General features: G+C 45.5%; 1 protein-coding gene across 1 annotated transcript in view; it reads left to right on the top strand.

The window, feature by feature from the left end:
• The window catches only part of KCNAB1 (potassium voltage-gated channel subfamily A regulatory beta subunit 1), a 176,373-nt gene that overhangs the window by 13,688 nt on the left and 141,584 nt on the right, over positions 1-21,101 (top strand). The gene's annotated exons all lie outside the window — the stretch shown is intronic.

Here is a 21,101-nt window from a genome sequence, read left to right as displayed (position 1 = left end):
TTGAGTTTCAGGCGACTCTGCTCAAACCATTCTGTCACTGCTTCCAAACATCTGGTGAATGGTTCCGGGGGGGAGTCTGGGTGGCCGTCCATGAGGAAATAGAGCTGGGTGTCATCAGCGTACTGATGGCAGCCCAACCCAAAACTCTGTACCAGCTGGGCCAGAGGGCGCATGAAGATGTTAAATAGTGTGGGGGAGAGAACTGCACCCTGTGGGACCCCACAAGGGAGTCCATAAGGGCGCGAGAGCTCATCCCCCACTGCAACCCTCTGGGTCCGGTTCTGGAGGAAGGAGCGTATCCAGCGCAAGGCTGTACCCCGTATCCCCGTACCGGCGAGGCGGTGGCCCAATATCTCATGGTCCACGGTGTCGAAAGCAGCCGACAAATCCAGAAGGACCAGCACGGCTGACCCGCCTCTATCCAGCTGGCGATGGAGATCATCCAGCAAAGCGACCAACACCGTCTCCACCCCGTGGCCAGGGCGGAAGCCAGACTGATATGGATCGAGTGCCAAAGTTTCATCCAAGAAAGCTAGGAGCTGGTCCGCCGCAGCCTTTTCCACCACCCTGCCCAGGAACGCTAGGTGCGACACCGGGCGGTAGTTGGCAGGGTCCTGCGGGTCCAGCGTTGGTTTTTTCAGGAGAGGGCGAACCACTGCCTCCTTCAGCCGCTCGGGGAATTCCCCGGAACTCAGGGAAAGGTTGATAATATCCCTGAGTTGGCCTCCTATCCCCTCTCCGCTCCCCTTGAGAAGCCAAGAGGGACAGGGATCAAGGGGGCAGGTGGTCGCCCTGACCGACCCCAGCAACTTGTCCACTTCGGAAAAAGAGAGCCGTCTGAAGCCATCAAACCTCGCTGCCAAAGACGGCCAACAGGTCTCCAGTTCGTTTACTGTATTAATTGTGACAGGAAGGTCATGGCGAAGCGACAAGACTTTATCCGCAAAAAAGCTCGCTAATGCCTCGCAGCCAAGTGCCAATTGACTAATATTTTGGTGCCCCTGAAGGGCGGTAAGGGATCTAACTACCCTAAATAATTGGGCCGGGCGAGAGCTTGCAGACACGATTTCCGTGGCGAAGAACTCTCGCTTCGCCACTTTCACCGCCATCTCATACACCCTCATAAGCGTGCGATAAGATGTTCTTGCAGCTTCGTCACGAGTCTTCCGCCACACTTGCTCTAGTCGTCTCACCTCCCTCTTCTTTTCCCGGAGCACCCCCGTGTACCAGGGGGCCCGTTTGAGTCGAGGGCAGAGAGGACGCTTAGGGGCAATCTCATCTATAGCGACTGTCAGACGGGACTGCCAGTCCTCTACTAACACCGCCAGTGAGTTGCCAGGAGGCATCGGGTCCCACAGAGCATTCCGGAAACCAATTGGATCCATGAGTCTCCGCGGGCGGGCAAAAGTGCGCCCGCCGCCCAACTGGGGAGGGGGTGGCATCCCAAGCCGGGCCCGCAGGGCATAGTGGTCTGACCATGGCACGGCCAAAGCTGGCTCCAGAACCACCTCTATCCCAGCACCGAAAATCAAGTCAAGCGTGTGGCCGGCATGATGAGTGGGACCGGCAACAAATTGCGAGAGCCCTAGTGTCGCCATGGATGACACCAGGTCCCCACCAAGTCCTGAAGTGGGCGAGTCCGCGTGGACATTGAAGTCACCCAGGATTAAGAGCCTAGATCTCTAGGCAAAAGACATTTGGGAAAAAATATGGCTGCGTTGGAAGGTGGATCCTATAGCATTGTACCCTGCTGACCTCCCTTTCCCAAACCCTATCCTTATGAGTCTCCACGCCCCAAATCACCAGGCATTTTCTAACTCAGAGCTTGCAACCCTAGGATGGGAACGGTGGAGGCCACGGTTTGGGGAGAAGAGGGACCTAAGTGAGAAGAAGGCCAGAATCCATCCTTCAAAGCAGCCATTTCTTCAGTGGAACTGATCTCTATACTCTGGAGAACAGCTGTAATTCTGGGAGATCTCCAGGCAGCACAACATCAGGGGTTTTATTTAAGGGTAGGGAATCAGAAGCAGGAAAGATCTGCAGGTCTTGTGCTCCTGGATTACTGTATTCAACACTCTGTTTTCAAGTTAAAAAAAATATTTTACTTTCTCTCGATAAGAGGCCTAATAGGTGGCTATTCTTTGTAGATAAGCCTCACCATGGTTTTATTTCTTGTTCCCCACCAAGCATATATGACCCAGGGAATTGACATAATTTGAATAACACAAATGCTGTTTTTGAATTTCCTCTTGCACCATTATAATTATTCTCTGCACAATGCTGGAAATATGATCTCGGAGTTAAAGACAAACTCGTTAAGATAAAAATGTGTAGCACAGATGTAGTTTGTCCAAAAAGAAGTGTGAATATCCAGGTTTGTGTTTTTTTCTGAAACCCACTTTGGCGGGGGCTCGGCAAAAGAGCACCCATTTTGATGAAAAGCATGGGCTCTGAGTAGGCTTATAAGTTCAAGGCTCTTTTATGGAATGCAGAGATGTATCTTTGCAATTTCCCACACGTACAGTTTGACAATGCGATAACTATGGGAACAAAGTATTTACCTGTGGGAGGCAAAGGTTATGATTAATATTTGGTAGCATGTGGAATTAAACCAGAGGTGTAGAAGAACTGCAAAAAGCAAAGAAACCAGACTACATTTTTCAAGCTTCCGTTATAGCTGCCAATATATTCTGTACCACTGTGATAATATTTTTGGTGGGATCCAGCTGACCCATTGAGAAGGAAAGTTGGCAGGTCTTGTTCTCTACGCTTAATTTTTTAAAAAGAAATATATAGGAACAAATGTTAAGCTAGCAATTTGTTTTTGGTTTACCCATGGAAAACCTCTAGCCAGCCTCATTCCAGGTTACCAAGAATGCTACCATATAAGAATCTGCTACCATACAAATCTACCTGCACATTCAGATCTTCATCTATGACCATTTTCCAGGAAGAGTTTTGGTTCAGTGATAGGGCATCTGCTTGCCATGCGAAAGCTCCGATCTTCAGACTTCAGCATCTCAGAGTAAAAGGATCTGGTGGTAGCTGATGTGAAAGACCTGTGGCTAAAATCTTGAAGAGAGCTGCAAGTCTGAGTAGACTATACAGACCTAATAGACCAAGATACTGCTTCAGTGTCTCAATAGGTTCCAGGCCCTTCTTGGCAACTAATGGAGGATGGGGACTTACCAGGATAAAAAAGAAAGACCCAGGAAGTGTCATCATGCCAGTGACTTCCAGGCAACACTCTGGTATTTGCTCAAGAACACAGTGTAAAAATGACTTCTACTGAAGAGTGTTGCCCACATAACAGCATTGCTTGGAAGTTCCTGTCATGATGATGTCATTTCCTGTGCAGTACCAACTATGTGGCCTGGGCCTTTCTCTTTCCTCATGTGAGTCACCACACTGGCCAGCTCATCTGTGGCTGGGGTGACAGGTCCTGCGGGGAAGCCCCACCTCCACTGGTGGTCTGGCAACCCTACTGTTCCCCCCTCAACGGAATCATTCATTTATGCCAATAAAGATACTCTGAATCTGAATCTGAATTCATTGGCTGCATCAATACATGGTTAGAGATTGTTCTGTCAGTGCCCTATAGTGATCTTATGGAACTGGGTTTTCCTCTCTGGACAAGACGCTCCATTTGCCAAATACCCCAAAGGTACCAATCTGTTTGCCTCAATGGGAGTAAAGTACGTGAGGAAACCACTGGGGTAGAGGCTATTCCTGTGTCTGGTGACTGCAGCCACGGAGATTTAAGCCTGTTTGCATATCTCTGCCCCTTTATCTGCATAGCTAGGTGGAGTTTCTTGGTGCAAAATCTGATCTGAGTTGGGGAAAGTGAAGATTCTACTATTTTTGGCCTATTATGCATTGCTGCTGAAACGGCAGCATGGAGAACGCAGAGGAGGAAGAAGCAAAGCAAACCGCTTGTGCACGGGGAGGAACGCAATGGCGGCAAAACCCAGAGTATCCGATTATACATGCGGCTACTCTGGAGCCGCTTCTGGTTGAGCCCTGGTCCCGGGAAGCTCCACTTTCTTCCGCATCTCGCTAATGCGGCTTTTTCAGCAGCATATGTTGACTCTGCGCCCGGTTGCCTCCTCTGGTGTGCATAATTGGTGATTTTAGCCACCGCCATTCCACCCCGAATGCGGATCTTCCATTCCGTGCATAATGGGCCTTTTGCAGACTGTCGCATCTTCTCCAAATGGCTTTTGGAGCAACAATCAAAAGGCTGCAGAGTTAGTGCTTGTCCTGCAGAGAGATTTCCAGGCAAGAAGCAATGCATTTGTTTCCTTGGCCTCATGTCCCGGATTAACAGTGCCACTCAGATCTATGTTGCAGTGGGAAGAGGATTAATCATGAGATACTTGAGACTGGTCTTTCTCCACAATGGAGTCTATTCTGAGAACCCAGCAATTCTTTTCTTATGGCCCTGGCCTTTTATTGGTTCCACAAGGCTTATAGCCTTCCTTCTGGCAGCAAGACTTCTGCCTTGAACTGAAGTGCAAACCCGGCACAAAGGGAAGAATTGGGTTATGATGTTTGTTCCTTAGGCTGCACTGTAAGATTTTTGGATAAGGAAAATGCAAGTTCTGAATTATTATCTTGAGATCGGAGGTCTTGATTTGTATTTCGGCTGTCATTCACACTGACCCAGCATTTGAATTAGTTCTCATTCAGTGGAACCAACTAGATTATTTTATTTAAAAAAACTTGGAGTGTTTCATTTCAGCACTCAGGATTCTGATTTGCCTGCTCTTGTACTTTTTCAACTTATTCTAAAATGCTATTTTTTTAATATGTACAAACTTGTACCTGTCTGGTTTGGATTTAGAAGGTCAGGTACACGTGTAAAAACTAGTTTGAACTTGAGTGGTGGGATTGTGGCCCCTGGACCCTCGAGGTGAGGGAGCTGTAACTGTTGTGTAGTTTATTTGTAGATCGAAAAGGAAAGGAAGCTAAAAAATAACCGAAGCGAAGAAATCAAAGGATGCCTACTTGCATGAAGTAAATGCTCATCTACCTCGGAGCCAGTCTGCAAAGATACAAAGTGGTTTAATGAGTCTTGAATGACAGATGTTGCTTATTTCCAGTTCATCATTATTGTAAGCATAAAACTCTTGATGAGGAATTTACATACAAATAAACAGGTGCTGGTGGAAATGGGTGGATTATCCCACTGACTTCACAATTCATTGCACAAATACAGTATCTTTGTTGTTGTTGTTGTTGTTGTTGTTCCTCAGAACCAAAAGTGGCTGTAACAATTGGGGCGACAACTAATCCCTGATGACAAACTGTTTCAGAAGATAGTTTTAATGTTTGATTTGTTTTCTAACGAATCATTTCCTGTGCAGTGTCGTTCAAGGTTTACATTGTAATTGCCACAGCAATTAATTTGTTGGATTTATGTTTCTAATTAATGTGAAACATCTGGTGGTATTTCTGTGTGCATGTGTGTGCACGTGTGTTTTTTTTAAAAAAAACTCATCAATTAAATAAGAGAAGGCACCAACTGACGTTTCTTACATATAACGGATTGGATTCTTAATTAATTTCTGCATATTTGCATAACTGCCAAGTGATGTTGTACCTCAGAGAACACAATTAAGAAGGCTGATGGATTGAATGAATCCAGACAACTGATCGATAACTGCCAACTTAAACAGTCACCCTATGGCCGTGTCTCTGCTTGATGGGGCTCAGTAGGTCAAATATGGCCTGATGAGATGTTAGCCACATCACTTTCTTTTCAAGTGAAAAACACAGGAACCTTTCAGTTCTACATCTCTGGCAAACATCAGTTCCTCACAATTAGTCCTCTGACAAGTTATGGTGACTTTCGGGAGCTCCAGAGCAGATCCCCTGGAAAGCCCCATACTCTGCCTTGGTATGCTTCCTGATTTTGAGTTGGGGGTGGACTTTAAATTTATTTATTTAGAATATTGATACCATACCTTATCTCCATTGACTCCAGGTAGCTAACAATTGAGGTTGCCAGCTCTGGGTTGGGGAAACATGGTGATTGTGAGAGTGAAGCTCGGAGAGGGTGGGGTTTGGGGAGGAAAGGGACTTCTGCAGGATCTACTGCCCTAGAGTCCACCCTCCAAAAGCCCCAGGGGAACCGAACTTGGTGTCTGAAGATCAAATGTATTAGCAGGAGATCTCTAGGTGGCCACCTGAAGGCAGGCAATCCTATTAACAATCCAGCACTCAGGTGCAAGAACACAAATGCAGCTGGTCCAATGAGAGAAGATTAAGGGCCATTTCCCACGGCTTAAAAATAGCACAATGGTTGCTAATTGAAAACGCTACTAATTTGGCATTACCCACGACGTCGTAGACAATCTGCAACACTCCTGAAACCGATCAGCAATAAGCGCTTCGTTTTAGCGCTTTCAGGGGAATCCAGAAAAGTGGATTCACCCTCCGGATAGCGATACACTCCTGCAACCAATCTGCAACACTAGCGCTAAAGACCTGTGCGTTACCATTGTTGCTGGTTCTTCAAAGCCCCTCCCCCTGGCTCTCTTCTCCAAACTTCCGGCGAAGCGATCGCCATTTTTTTTTCTCGGAGCGAGCGGGGATAAACGCACCGGCGAGCCTCTTTCTGTTTAGAGGCTTCCCTGGCTTCATTCCTTCACCTTTAGTCACTAAGCACAAACCACTTAAAAGCCCGTTTGCTGAAATAAAGTCCCTTTATTTTTTACACATAAATTCAGCCGAAAATCGAGGCCGTGAGAAGGGGGGGGGGAATTTTTTTTTATCACTCGAGGCAGCGTGCAAACGATCATACAATCAAACGACAGCTCACATTAGGCAGCTGGATGGGTCTCTCCGTAGCAACGAATCTACACAGATTCGTTGCTATGGGTCTGTTTTTTTTTTTAAAAAACCTTTCTTAAAGGGAAAGCGGCTGTTTGGGAGCATGCTAACGGCTGCCCATTGGCTGCTTGACGGCCAGGGGCGGGACGAGCTTGGCAATAGCGCTTCCTTTCTAGCGATTTCTGCCGAGACCGGAAGCCTGTGGGAAACGCTAAAAAACGCAACTGATTCCACTACAAAGCCAGGTGTGCAAAACGACGAATTCCACTATTTTAAATGGCGATTTTTCATTCCGCAAACAATTTGCAACAAAGATCCCCGTGCGAAAAGGCCCTAAAAATATACACAGAGAAAAAATGCAGCCACATCAGCCAGAACAGTTTACTTCCCACCAAATGCCCCTTGGATCAGAATGGTCTTACTCATTTTTCGGAAAGTAGTTTGGTTAGCCATTCCAGAGGACTGGACTCACTATAAGAAAAAAAGCCTGTGACCTAGCAATTGCCATACAGGCTATCCTAGAGAGAGTAACACCAGGAGAATGTTGCTTGAAGATCATAAGAGATGCCTGGAAGTATATCAAGAGATGTGGTTTGATTAGCGGGTGGGCCACAGGCCATGAAGGGCTTTAAAGCTTATAACCAGCACTTAGAAGTGGACCTTGAAGAAAAGGTCACCAGACCTGAGTAGCTGATGCAGCACTGGAGTTATGGGTTACCAGCAGCTGATCCCAGTCAGCAGTCTTGTTGACCCCTTTGGTACTTGCTGAAGCTTCTGAGATTACTGAGGCAGCCTCACATACAGAGTGTGCTATAATAGTCCATTCTGCAGATTATGACTGTGCAGTAGTCACTCAATAAGGGGCCAGTTTACAAGCCAGAGGTCACTGAGAAGAAGCAATCCTGCCAAGAGTGATGGCCTGTTTAGTATCGATCAACAAGGCCAGATCCAGGTTAAATAACTTTTGCACAGCTCCAATTTCTTTCAGTGGAAAGCTTCCTTGTACATTGTGCCTATCCTAATATTGACTGGAGGCTCCAAATACTGCTGTGTGAATAGCAAATGCAAGCTGGCTAGATCCAGCTTTGTCCTCCCCAGCACCTCAGTCTGTTTCTCAAACTATTCAAAAGATACAAAAACCTATAATGCTTACATTTGTTATAGGAAGTAAGGATTTGGGTGACGCAAAAGACTGAGGGGTCCTAGTGGGAAAGAGATGAAACTATTTATTCTACTTGGTTTAAAAAAAAACCCAATAAAATTCAGTTGTGATGTCATTCCACTGCAACCTGGTACTAATCCACTTCTGGTGGATTATAAGCACTCGAGAAAATAGGGCAGACAGGAAAACACACAGCTACCCAGACCTGTGGAGTCTTCAGTATTTATTGTCACATGCATGAACAAGAGGATATGTTTGTTGCAGAAGGGTGTTTGGTATGACTGTCTCTTGCATGTTCTGTTGGTTGTTAACTCCATGTGCTAGCTAAAACATATATTTTTTTTATTTGGGCTGGGCTGAACACATGTCTTCAGACGATCCTGTCACTCACAGATTAAGTATCAGACTATTATTGTATTATTTTATTTTTTAACACCCTCCTTGTCTATCACCACCACAAGGGGTTGTGGAGGATCATGCAACTGATACCCAAGGTTTATATAGAGTGAACACAGTTCTTATACGCATACTGTCTTCACAACTAGATGGAACTCAGGGGAAAGTCTGATGCATAAGTGGGATGTGCACAAAACTGGATGGCCCAGTTTTAGTGTCAGTTCTGAAGCAGGGATGCCAGAACCATCACCACCCCTCTAGTGAAGGCATGGGGGAGGGGGGGAACAATCAGCTGGCTAGAAGGGAAGGAATTTACTGTGAAAAAGAGGGAGATTCATCTGACATGCAATGATGTGTTTCTGTCACTGCCTATGCATCCTGGAAGTATGTCATCACATCAGGAATGAAGGCTTGGTATTTGGGCAAAAACTGCATGACAGAAGCCAAATTTACCACAGAGTTTTTGCCCAAATACCAGCGCGTCGTCTCCAACATTCCAGATATGATGATGTCTTTTCTGGGTCACTCGGGCAGTGACATAGACATGTTGCTTCAAGTCTGCATTGAGAAACAGAGAGATTTTAGCACATAAATCCAAGCCCTGTCTAGAAACAGCTGGCATTAAGAGATGGGTTGAAGCTCCCCAGAACTCAGTCAGATCCAATACTTTGGCACATGGATAACAAACACTGAATTTCCAGTGTGGTGTGGTGGCTTTGTTAGAGTCCCATCTAGATTTCAAGAGTCACTCTTTCAAATTCCCACTGTGCCAGTGGCTCTCTTTATCTTGAGTATGTCTAGTGAAATGAATCAAGCTGTCTTTCTGAGTAGGTCAAAATAATGAACTGGGAGGGGTGGGATGAACTGGGAGGGGTGGATCCCAGTGAAGAAACAAATATAGAATAATACATACACACTGGGAAACCAATACAGCAATAAAATATCCGAATAGGACTTATATAGAGTTGTCTCTCTTCAGCTTCAGTAGTATGGTAAATGTTCAAGGGGAAAAACAGTCCCTGGTATGATATTAAAGATATTAAAGATGAAGGAATCAAAATTATGGGTATAAAATGTTTTTTTCAGATGGGATGTTACTTTAAAAGATACTGAGAAAGTAGATTAAAAACTACAAAGGAAAACATTGGAAATGTCAAGATATAGATAGATCCTTTTACTGTATGTGACGGACTTGTTTTAAAAAGGGGGGAAAGATATTGCAAGGAAATACATGAGAAATGCAGAATATATTAAAATTATATTCCCTATGGAAAAGAAGAATATGCTTTTATCAATATTGCCTAACAAATTACCAAAAGTTTTGGAAGAGATATTTGCATATATGGTGACAGTGGCTGCAGACATCTGCACAGGAAAATGGAAATCAGCTGCCCAAACTTAGAAGGACGGGAAAATAAACCTGCCAGCAATGCAATAATGGTGACATTAACAGCCTATTAGAGAAGCAGATCAATTTTGAAATCTGATGAGAGATGGAGTGCTTATTATGCAAGCCGGAGACAAACGTAGAATGAGAAACAGTTTTAAAACTGTATATAAATGTCTTGTAATGCATAGAAATGTATTACGGTGCAGAAACACCTTGAAAACTCTGCAGGGTCACCAAAAGTCAGCTGTAACTTGACAGCAAAAAAAAAGTATGCAAAGCTAGCATGTCAGGAAAAATGCTACATTTCACTTATGCTATTTATATGTATAGAAAAGTATTTTGCACAGGGAATGAGAGGCTTCTGTCCATCTGCCTCAGCTGTAGCCATAATCATTCAGGCTCTGCATTGCAAGTTTTTCTTGGTTCAGTTGAGAACAGACTTTCTGAAAAAGAACTAATTTTGAGCTCATTCAAACCAGGATCAAATTATATCTCTATAGTTCACCCCCTCTCTGCATACCTGGCAGTGTAGGGCTTCCAAGTCTACTGGTCCATGTGGAGGTCTCCTGCTTTCCGAATGCATCTTGCCCCTCCGATTCTCCTCAACCCAGAAGAATGGCACTTTTTAATGCAATGGGCTGACATCCCCTAGAAGGGACATCATCACCCCGGGATCTTTGGGGGAGTAATGCTCCGGTCTGGAGGCAAAAGTAAATTCTACCAAAGAGATTTGCCTCAAAGCCAGAGGGTCACCCCTTGAGAATCTCTAACATTCTGATGTCACATCTGGGTCAGCACATTGGAAAACTCCCAGGAAATACCCCTCATCTCCCACTATCAGCATAGATGGACGTGGCAACCCTATGGCAGTGTCCTTGAGAAATCCCAAAGTCTCCTTTCTCCTGGAGTCTGAAGACCTCTCTAGTCACCTCCTGCTGCTCCTTCTTCTATCATCCCTAAAGCTTACCTATAGGTGGCTAAGACAAGAGCTGTTGCTGTATCTCTCATTAAGTGACAGCTACCCTGTAGGTACCAAGATCTGAAGGGAAGGGTCACAAGGGGGGGGGGTATTGGTTATGTTCATTAGGAACTGAACTGAGTTTCAGAAAGGTTTAACTTGGCTCAGAATTAACCTGGAAATTGCAAAATGGAAATGTTTAGATTCCCAAGTCCCCAGCTCTGAATTTTACTTGCATCTCTGGTAACAAAAATCTCCATGGCTGATAGGGATGGGCCTGATTTTAAATAAGAGAAACATCGGGAGTGAATGTATTTGACACAAAGGGTAGTGGTGGCAAAGCAGGCCCTGTGATGACAAAAAGAAGCCTTTGAAGTATCTACATATGTCATTCTCCAGTCACTAGGCTGTTACTTCTCCTGTCACCCTTGACCTTGGCATGAAGTTGCAATGCCCTATCTAGCCACAGTAGTCGTTGCTGATGCAATAATGCTGACTCAGGCCACTGGATCCCCATCCCATTGTGTTTGGTACAGTGGCTCATCTGCTGACTCTGCATTAGTGCCAAAGCATTCCATGTGCTCTGCTCTGAACACTCAAAAGCCAGCGGATTGTGGCGCCAGGCCATCGTGACAGATTGATTTATAGGTGACTTATTCAGAAGGAGAGGCTTAAATATTCATTGCGAAGCTCTCTGCTTAATTACAGTGTCATGGCTGGATAGATCTGGGAAATTTTAAAAGGTGCGCGAGTTTCTTTTAAACAAATGGATCTGGGAATCCTTTTGGAAACGTGAATTTTTGGATCTTAAATTCTCTCTGATAAGTGTGGTTCCAGTTGCGAAGCTCTCTCAGTTGAAGCTTGTAGGCAGCACAGAGATGAGAACATTTCTCATTTCACCCATCGAGATTTATGGCATTTAGCTGATCCAATTAAAGTGTGCTGAAACCCAGCCAAGAACCACTCTGTTTCATGGCTTTAACCACATTTTAATGCTGAGCTCAGAGGAACTGCTATTACTTTTTCTTACCTGTGACATCAACATTTTCTCTCTCTCTTTCTCTTTCCCTTCTCTGCAGCGTGAGCGGTCTGTGCTCTGTCTGTCCTAATTTTAAGGGATTCATCTGTCTGTCACTTCAGAAACAGGCACCTCTGCTAGGATTGCCAATTACCTGTCCTTAAAGAGCACAGACTAAGACACTCCAGGGCAGCAATGAAAAGCAGGCAGCAGGTTTCTTGGTCTTTAATACAGACAAATCAAAGACACATTGGCCTGGCGGGGCTGAAGGAGCCCTCCAACGCCTGTTTGCATTGAGATGGCTACAAAACCCAAAAGGTGCAGGGAGGAGCCTCTCTGAGCACTTAGCTGTGCCGCTTCAGGGAGGCTCCCTTAAGAACTGTGAATCTAGGCCTAGTCTGCACACATAGGATAATGCACTTTCAATGTGCTTTGGCAGCTGGATTTTCCTGTGCAGAACAGGAAAATCTACTAAAGCGCATTGAAAGTGCATTATCTATTGTGTGCAGACTAGGCCCTAGACTAATTTGTTGCCTGAACCAAAACAAGTCTCCTTGGGAGGGACTTAGCTAATGGTGTAATGTTGGCCCCTAGTATAAACAAGCTTTGAAAAGCATGAATCTGAGTCTCTGAATTCCGAGGCACATTCTGGGGAATAAATAATGAACAGCAACCCACAATACTTGTGGGGAGGGATCCTCCCCCCCCCATCCCTCCTGACTCCTTCCTTTGGGTTCAGTGGAGGGGCCAGGATCTCTGTACATAGGGTTTAGCGAGGTGCTGAAACCCACTTCCTGTTCTTTTCGGAGAAAGGTGGGAGTGTCATAAATAAGTAAATGCACTTGGGAAGGGAGGAATCAACCAAACAAATGTCATTCCCAGTCTGGGCAATAGTTCTGACGGTCTCCTATTTCATGTCATGCGTAATGAATAGAACAATGCTTTTAGTACAGGATCATCAAAAAAGAAGTTTTAGCTATGGTTGGCAGAGTTTAAATCCTTTTCACATCAGCGTGGACCCCAGTCCACAGAGTTAGGTATCCACAGATGGAGGCCAGAGCTCACCATTTGATCTATAAGGATAAATTCAAGTGAGTGGCCATGTTGGTCTGAAGTAGCACAATACAATCAGAGTCCAGTAGCACCTTTAAGACCCATAAAGATTTCAGGGCGTGAGCTTTCGAGTGCGAGCACAGTCCTGAATAAACCTTTGTTGGTCTTAAAGGTGCTACTGGACTCTGATTTCATTTAATCTATAGATGCAAGAGGTGGTCCTTTTTCCTTTCCATGGAGGCCAGGACAAGCAGAAGCAATCCTGTATACCAGCTGCCTCTTGGGCCTTCTGAAAAGTTTTGCAGTGGTAGTATCAGGATAGTGGTGGTAGTGTCAGGATGCAAAGTGGCTTTGCTGGTCAAAAAAATTCAAAATGCAGTTGGGAGAAGAGTTGCTAAGCCAACTATTCATTTGGAGAAAAAATAACTAGCACTGTATTATTATTTTTTTAATGAGTTAGCCCAGTGATCAGTCAGTGGAGCTTAATTGCTTTTTCCTTGGTAGGCAAAAAGATGTCTTGAGTGTACTGGTAGGAAGAAGCCTTGGAAAGGAGGAAGGAAAAGCCCTCATGGCCCCCTAAAATAAAAGAGAATACAATGCCCCCCTTCTCAAAGGAACACATTCTTTTGAATGGAGGGAGAGTAAATTAAGCGTTCTTGCAATGTCAGGCATCATCCCAGGCAGCTGTGGTGGAAAACTTTGCTTATTCCAGCCTGCAATTAACAGGGGATGTAATCTTCTTCAAGCCATTTATATTTCTCTTGCACATCTGAGAAGGAGCATTAGTCACCGTTGGATCCTGGCCCTTCTTCTGATGAGTTGTAGGTGTACATTTCCCTTAGCTCAGGTGAAACTGGCAGATCTTAAAGAGCCACAGAGAAGAATGACTTCAAAAGCACAGAGGTTGACCTCTGACATCCAGAGTTGCCACCTTCCAGGTGGGGCCTGGGGATCTCTTGGAACTGCGACTTATTTCCAGAGTTTAGAGACCTGTTCCCCGGAGACTCCATGGCATTATACTTTGCTGAGGTCCCTCTCCTTCCCAAACTTTATCCTTCCCAGGCTCCCATCACAAATATCCAGGAATTTCCCAGCTCAAAGCTGGCCACCCTACATGAGTCTGAGGAAATAAGGCGGGGTATAAATAAATACATGGGTCAGCTGCAGGCCAAATAACAAGGAAGGGGTCTTGGGGCAACTTAAAGACTAAACTACTTTAGAGCTTGCTGGGGGGTAAAACGGTAATGACTGGAGACAGCACTGGCAAACCACCGCGTATTGAGTCTGCCATGAAAACGCTAGAGGGCGTCACCTCAAGGGTGCTTGCACAGGGGATACCTTTACCTTTACCTCACTTTAGGGCAGCATAAGCTTTTATGAGTCAGGTGCATGAACTCTGCTAAGTGGGTACAATTTATACCCAAAGTTATGCATCATAGAAGGATGAAGGAGGAGGAGGCTGGAAGACCCAGTTTCTCCTGATGTAGGCACGTCCCATTACCTTGCTGGGCATAGATGAAAACACAATCAAGTGCAAGGACTGGGTATGGGGATGAATTGGTAATGTCAGATGAATGTATGCAATGTACACAGAACTGTATGGAAGGGCAGGGTCATTCTTGAAAGGGAGTTTTTCTGTCCCTCCTTTATTAGGGTAGCCCCCCTTCAGCAACTGGGAGCCTAGGTGTGCCACCACAACAGTCTTTTCACACACACACACACACACACACCCAGGGAAGAGAAAATGAAGAGGAGGTGAGGAGGGGGGGGGACACTACCTTAGTTTCTGTGTTGAATTTTCTAGTGCAAGATGTAAGAATGGCAACAGAACATTTGGCTGTCATGGAAGTACATTCCAGATTTTCCATTCCCACCACAACAGCAGCTATTTTCTCTGACAGCTGTGGCTATTCTTGTTCTACGTTGACCTCTCCCCTATTCACCATTTTCTGATTTCCTATATAAATTATCTATGTTGGATGGGGATTCTATCATCGGATGAAACGAGATCACAAAAGCTCAAGTTGAAATACATTTTGTTAAACCTTAAGAGCCCCCAGACTTTCATTTAATTCTCCATGCTGCTTCCCACTGAAATGTCCTATGTGGAAAAACAGTGAAGGGTGTCCTGGTGGAATGAGCTCCCCCATCCAGTCTGGATCACGAGCTGCCACTCTATTGTTGGTTTTACATTTGGGTACCAGAAGTTTAGGGCTTTGTGTAGTCCTAGACATTCTTATCTCCATGGCTGAAGCAGGAAATGGGCAAGACCTGGAACAGGGATTCAGGATGGGTGTTTGATTTATGGAAAAGGTTATCAACAGTACTGGTCCTCCCGTGACCATAACCTTGCTGCCCAGCATGGCTGAAAAAGTGTGTTATGCTGTGACTTTGCACCTGAATTTCCCACTGCCTCTTCTTTTTGCTCCAACTTTACACTGTAGAGACTGTGTTCAGCATGGTAAGCACAGCATCCTGCATAACAAAAGATACATAATTATAGCAGCCGCAGGAATGGAAAAAACGGAACATTGGGAGATATAAATAGTTAGAGAACAACTTACAGATTCCTGTTTCTAAACATGCTGCCTAGAGGTGGCTCTTTTCAATTAGCATCTTCTAAATCTGCTGGGGTACAAGCAGGTTCTTGTGTGTGTGTGTGCGTGTTTGGCCCCTTTGTACAAAGGTATAGGCAAGTGTAAAGGCAAAATTTGAATATGAGCCTGAATGTTTAAAATGCCATCTTTGTATCATAAAACCTGCCTCTCATAAGAGCTGCAGGAGGCTTCTTTTTTTTTTTTACAGAATAGGAACTGTGGATTTTTGTTGTCAAGGATGCAGTAGGCCTGGGGTTGCCAGCTCTGGGGTGGGAAATACAGAGAGACTTTGGGGGTGGATCTGGGAGTGAGCAGGATTTGGGGTGCGGAGGGGCCTCAGTGGAGTATAATGCTATGGAATCCACCCTCCAAAGCTGGCATTTCCTCCAAGGAAACTGATCTCTTTAGTCTGGAGATGAGCCATAATTCCAGGGGATCCCCAGGGCCCACCTGAGGATGGGCATCCCTAAGTAGGCCCCTGTTTATCTTAACATATCCTTCCTTTGTTGATCTTGAATCAGAGATTTAAAGGACTTGCTCATGTGTAAAACTTGGGAATATGCACAGAAAGAAGAGACATGCCTCAAGAGAGTGTTGTTTGACTGGCCTACAGAGTATTTCCCAAAGAGGCACATAGTGCATGTGAAAACATCACACTGTAGTACATTCCTTTTATGCTGTGCAGATATCGTTGCTTATATAGGTTCCCATTATGAACTCACAGCCTTGCTAGTGGTACTTCTACTGCCTGTGCTACTTCTAGTGCTATTTCTACTGTGTTGAAAAGAGGAGCACGGTGCTTATTGCCTTCGCTGTTGATGTGTCTCTGCTTCCATACCACTGAGATTCTAGTCTAATCCTGTTCTGAATAGAGGGGATTGCAGATGCAAATATCCTTTGTGTTTCTGAATCCCTGCTAACAATAGGATATGTTTGTGTGCTGTAATTCTAGCAGTTGTATTTTTAAAAGGGGATTTATACGTATGAGTTCTTCTTGTGTCTTCTTAACAATGGAATGCCCCCATGACCTCATTCAGCAGGTCTTAAAGAGCCATTTCTGAAATGCTATTCTGCATATACTTTGTGATTCAGTATAAGTATCCAAAAAGACACTTAAAATCCATCCTGCATGCCCTATTCAGTGTCCTGGGTTTTCTTTTCTTTTTTTTTAATCAAGTGTCTAACAGACTATATCAACCTGGGTTTTGTGAACCCCTGGGTTGTTTTTTTATGATCCTAAAAGGTTTCCTGAATGGGTAGGAGTATATATAGATAAGGTAAAAAAGGTAAAGGTATCCCCTGTGCAAGCACCGAGTCATATCTGACCCTTGGGGTGACGCCCTCTAGCGTTTTCATGGCAGACTCAATACGGGGTGGTTTGCCAGTGCCTTCCCCAGTCATGACCGTTTACCCCCCAGCAAGCAAGCTGGGTACTCATTTTACCGACCTCGGAAGGATGGAAGGCGGAGTCAACCTTGAGCCGGCTGCTGGGATTGAACTCCCAGCCTTATGGGCAAAGCTTTCAGACGGCTGCCTTACCACTCTGCGCCACAAGAGGCTCATGGTCAAGTTAACCCACCCCACTCCCAAAGTGGCCAATGATGGGCCTGGAGGGGGTGGGAAGGGGAGGGGCCCCAGGTGAGTGTGTCCACAGCTCTGCTTCCCAACCATATTCTGCACAATTGTTCCACTTCTGGGGTTCGTTGAAGCCTGAAAAATGTTTCAGGGATTTCTCAATGGTTAAAAAAGTTAAGAAAGGCTGGTCTAGCTCTTAAGAAGATGCAATGCCTAGTAAAATAATCAAAGGTAGAGCTTTCTACAAGGCTTTACCCAAGGAGATTTCCCTTCCATATACAGCACGAAGCTCTTATAGTAAAAGGGAACATCCACATGATGAGGGCACAGTGGGCTTGGATTCTTGCCTTCTTTACTCTAGAGCAAATATAAACTTAATCTTCTCTGAAGCATGGTGGAAACCGTGAGCTGACTGTGGGCGGAGAGTCCATTTGGATATTCCTCCATGGCCACCTGGGGAAGGTGAAGTTTTCTTTGCTGAACTATGCTATAGTATTTCAGTACAGTGAGGGAAATGAAAGGAAAATAAGCCTCTGAAGAGCTTCTTCTGGGGACATGGGGTACTGTGCACAAAAGGAAGGAGCCGGGCTGGACCGGGCTGGTGGCAGAACAGGCAGGCTGGGGAGGGAGCCAAGACTGTTCCCATCAGGCTACTTGCTGCTGTGGCTGCCATGTTTTTTGCAGTGCCTCGGTAAGATTCCCAGCATGCCAGGGTAAAGAATCTGCATGCCTCACAGCTCCCCGCTCTCTCTCCCATGCTAGTAGAGGCAGATTAATTATAAGATAATGCAAATTGGCTTTATTTACATAAAGTGCTTAAAAGGCTGATTCTTTTCTCTGGCACAGCCTGTGGGATACAGAAACATTGGGATTTTGTAGCTCATAGCCTTGTTAATGCTGAACTATTCGGAACAGGAAGCTGACATCCTGGATATGCACAGTGGTGATTCTCAGACCATAGGCTGAAGTGGGTTGTAGAACCCTCTCTTCTTGGTCATCTTTCTCCATTCTGCCTTTTATGGAAGGGGGGAGCCTTATGGTTGCCTGTCCCCAGTTGGGGGTGGGGGTTCCCTAGTTTGGAGCCTCTCTCCCCTCCCCCATTTCAGGGCTCTCAGGAACTGGGGGAACGTTTGTGGAGCAGGAAAGGGAGTAAACATGATGCTACAGCACCTGGAAGTGCCATAGTCATGTCGGCGATGTTGCAGGGCAATGCTCTGGTTTGGGGGCAAGACTCTATGGTAAGAAGCTAATTCTATTATAGATGTTTTGCACACAAAGCAGAGCTTGCTCCTCCCCCCCCCAATGTCACTGACATGCCCACATCACTTCCAGCTGATGCATTGCATTTACTTCCTGCTTCCTCACTCCCCACTCCTGGTAAGCTCCCCCCACCAGAACCTGTTGCTGATGTACGTGCAGGGGGGGGGGACAATGATGCCCCATCCGTTGTTTCTATTTGTATACATGGTGAGATGAGCCACAGGCAGGGTCATTCAGTGGTGGGCAGGATTCCTACAGCACTCTTCTTATCCTTGGTTTGATCCTCATTACATCCCTTAGTGCACAGACCTTGAGCCCTGTCCCTGGCTCTCTTCCTCGGCCTTGAAGCAGATGCTACCATAGCCCTCCCATTTCCTTCCTGTCCCATACTTCTGATATCACAGAACTACCAATCAGGTGCTTGTATCTCAATCCCAGGTTGATGAGCACACGGACAGTATTCAAAAGGTGCCAGGTTCAGTACCTGGCATTTCCTGTGACAGGATTTCAGTTGTCAGGCAATGGGAAGAGACCCTTTTCTGCTGGGCACCCTGGAAAGCCTACAGATTCTACAGAGTCCAGAAGCCTTATTCTGAGGCAGCAGGAGGCAATTTCACATGTACAGAGGCTGCTGTTTCCATTCACCCACAACTATCACGTATCCCTCCAAAATTCCCAGCCGCTTCCTGCTTCTTGACAGCTCTGCACAGCTTTCCAAGGGCCTGTTGCTAGATCCTCCCACTCTTTGGCACTCCCAAGGAGCCCTTCGAGCCCTTTGTTATCACTTCCAGTTCTCCTCTGCATTTATCTGGCGAGGCTTACTCCTTCCAAAGCCAGCTCCTCAGGCGTGCTGTCAGGAACTGTTCTGTTGGATAAGTGACGGTATCAGAGGTGTTTGCTTGACTGGCCATTTCATATCGCTAAGGCAATTTGGTATTTAGATGCCGCCTCCTTTGGACACATGGAAAGTTCATGCATAAGATCCCCCCCTCTCACACACCAAAAATCCCCTTTTCATCTCAAATTTTAAAGAAAGCACAGGCAGTTCTGACTCAGAGGGACACCTTCCTCCTCAGTTTTTATTTTGTGTGCTTGTGATGTAACTGGCCTGGCTCCAGGTTTCTTGGAAGCTGGCGATTGGGTTCTGAGGGGGCAACAGAGTTCGCATGCATCTGTGGAAGAAAGAAGAAGACAGCCATCCTCTCATGGTCATAGAATCATAGAATCATAGAATCATAGAATCATAGAATCATAGAATCATAGAATCATAGAATCATAGAATCATAGAATCATAGAGTTGGAAGGGGTCATACAGGCCATCTAGTCCAACCCCCTGCTCAACGCAGGATCAGCACTAAGCATCCTAAAGCATCCAAGAAAAGTGTGTATCCAACCTTTGCTTGAAGACTGCCAGTGTGGGGGAGCTCAACACCTCCTTAGGCAGCCTATTCCACTGCTGATCACTCAGAAGCTTCCCTCAGTGTTTGTTGGATTAATGTGTCACAAAACTGGGCCCATGAGCCAATTATGGTGTGTAATCTGGTGACACATGAAAGTATTAGGATGGTGTTAATAAGCTCAGTAAGATCACAGGCTGGACCAAAGATTAATAAAAAGCTGCTTATCAAGGAGGCCATCTCCAGACAAGCAAAAAAGGTAGGTACAGTTTTTGAAAGTTTTTGATACTCTTTTAATCTTATACTTCTCATTAAAGCCTAGTTCATCCTTTGCAGGTATAATCTCTTTGGCATAATCTCAAAACACACACACACACACCTTTTCCTTGAGCATTTTACAATGGCCCCGAGGACTTGCTATTTGCCTCAGGAGGAAACATATCCATTGTAATCGGTGCACATAAGTTCCCCAGTATGGTTTTCCAGGGGTGTTTAAGGTCAGGAAAATTGCATGGGTAAGGCCGGAAACCTTTTCAGTGTGCACAGAAGTCCTAGTCTGAACCGGACCTGTTTGCGCCTGAGAAGCATGGGACAGCCAACATATGTGTGGGATCAAATCCTTGTGATGGCCATTGGGACCGTAACCTGTCAATTAGCCCTTTCCAGTTCAAGGATGGTAGTGAACCTCCATCAGAAACACTGTAGTCTGTGTGTAAATTAACTGTGTAATCCCAGAAATCCCTGTAACTCCATATTCCATATGTTCCTGAAACAATGTGGACCTCAGCCATGGAAAAACAGCTGATACATGGGCCGAAGAGACAAGAGAAAGAAGCAAAATACAAACAATTAAAGCAAACTTCTTCATAGGAATGTCACAAGAATGAACTGACCTGGAAAGCCCAGGCTAGCCCAATCTCATTGCATCCTGGCAGCTAAGGAGGGTCATTCCTGGCTAGTATTTGGATAGGAGACCTCCAAGAAATATCACAGTCATGATGTGGAAATAGGCAATGGCAAACCACCTCAGACCATCCCTGGTCTTGAAAACCCTCCAGATGTCTATGGACTACAATTCCCATGAGCCCCTGCCATGGACATCTGGAGGGCCTCAGTTTGCCCACCCCTGCCCTATGGGGTAAGTCAGCTGTGACTTGGCAACACTGTCCGCCACCAAGAATAAGGCAAATAAGTCTTCTGCTCTCCAGTATGACCCCATCCACTACAAAGAACATGGAAACTTGCATTGTAGACCACAAGGAAGTAAGACTGCTGGAACATCTGTATATGAATACAAAGCTATTAAGGAGAAAATCCCAGCATTGTACATTCCTGTGTTTTCAAGACATTTGTGAACAATACAGGAGCAGAACACCCATCTAAGCCACCTCTGCAGAAAGACACAGAGGCTGCCACTTAACAGGAACTGCCTGACCCAGCGGTTGCTCAAGGTCCAAAGAA

This window comes from Paroedura picta, chromosome 8, assembly GCF_049243985.1.
Source record: "Paroedura picta isolate Pp20150507F chromosome 8, Ppicta_v3.0, whole genome shotgun sequence".
NCBI lineage: Eukaryota > Metazoa > Chordata > Lepidosauria > Squamata > Gekkonidae > Paroedura > Paroedura picta.
This window is presented reverse-complemented; position numbering and strand designations above follow the sequence as displayed.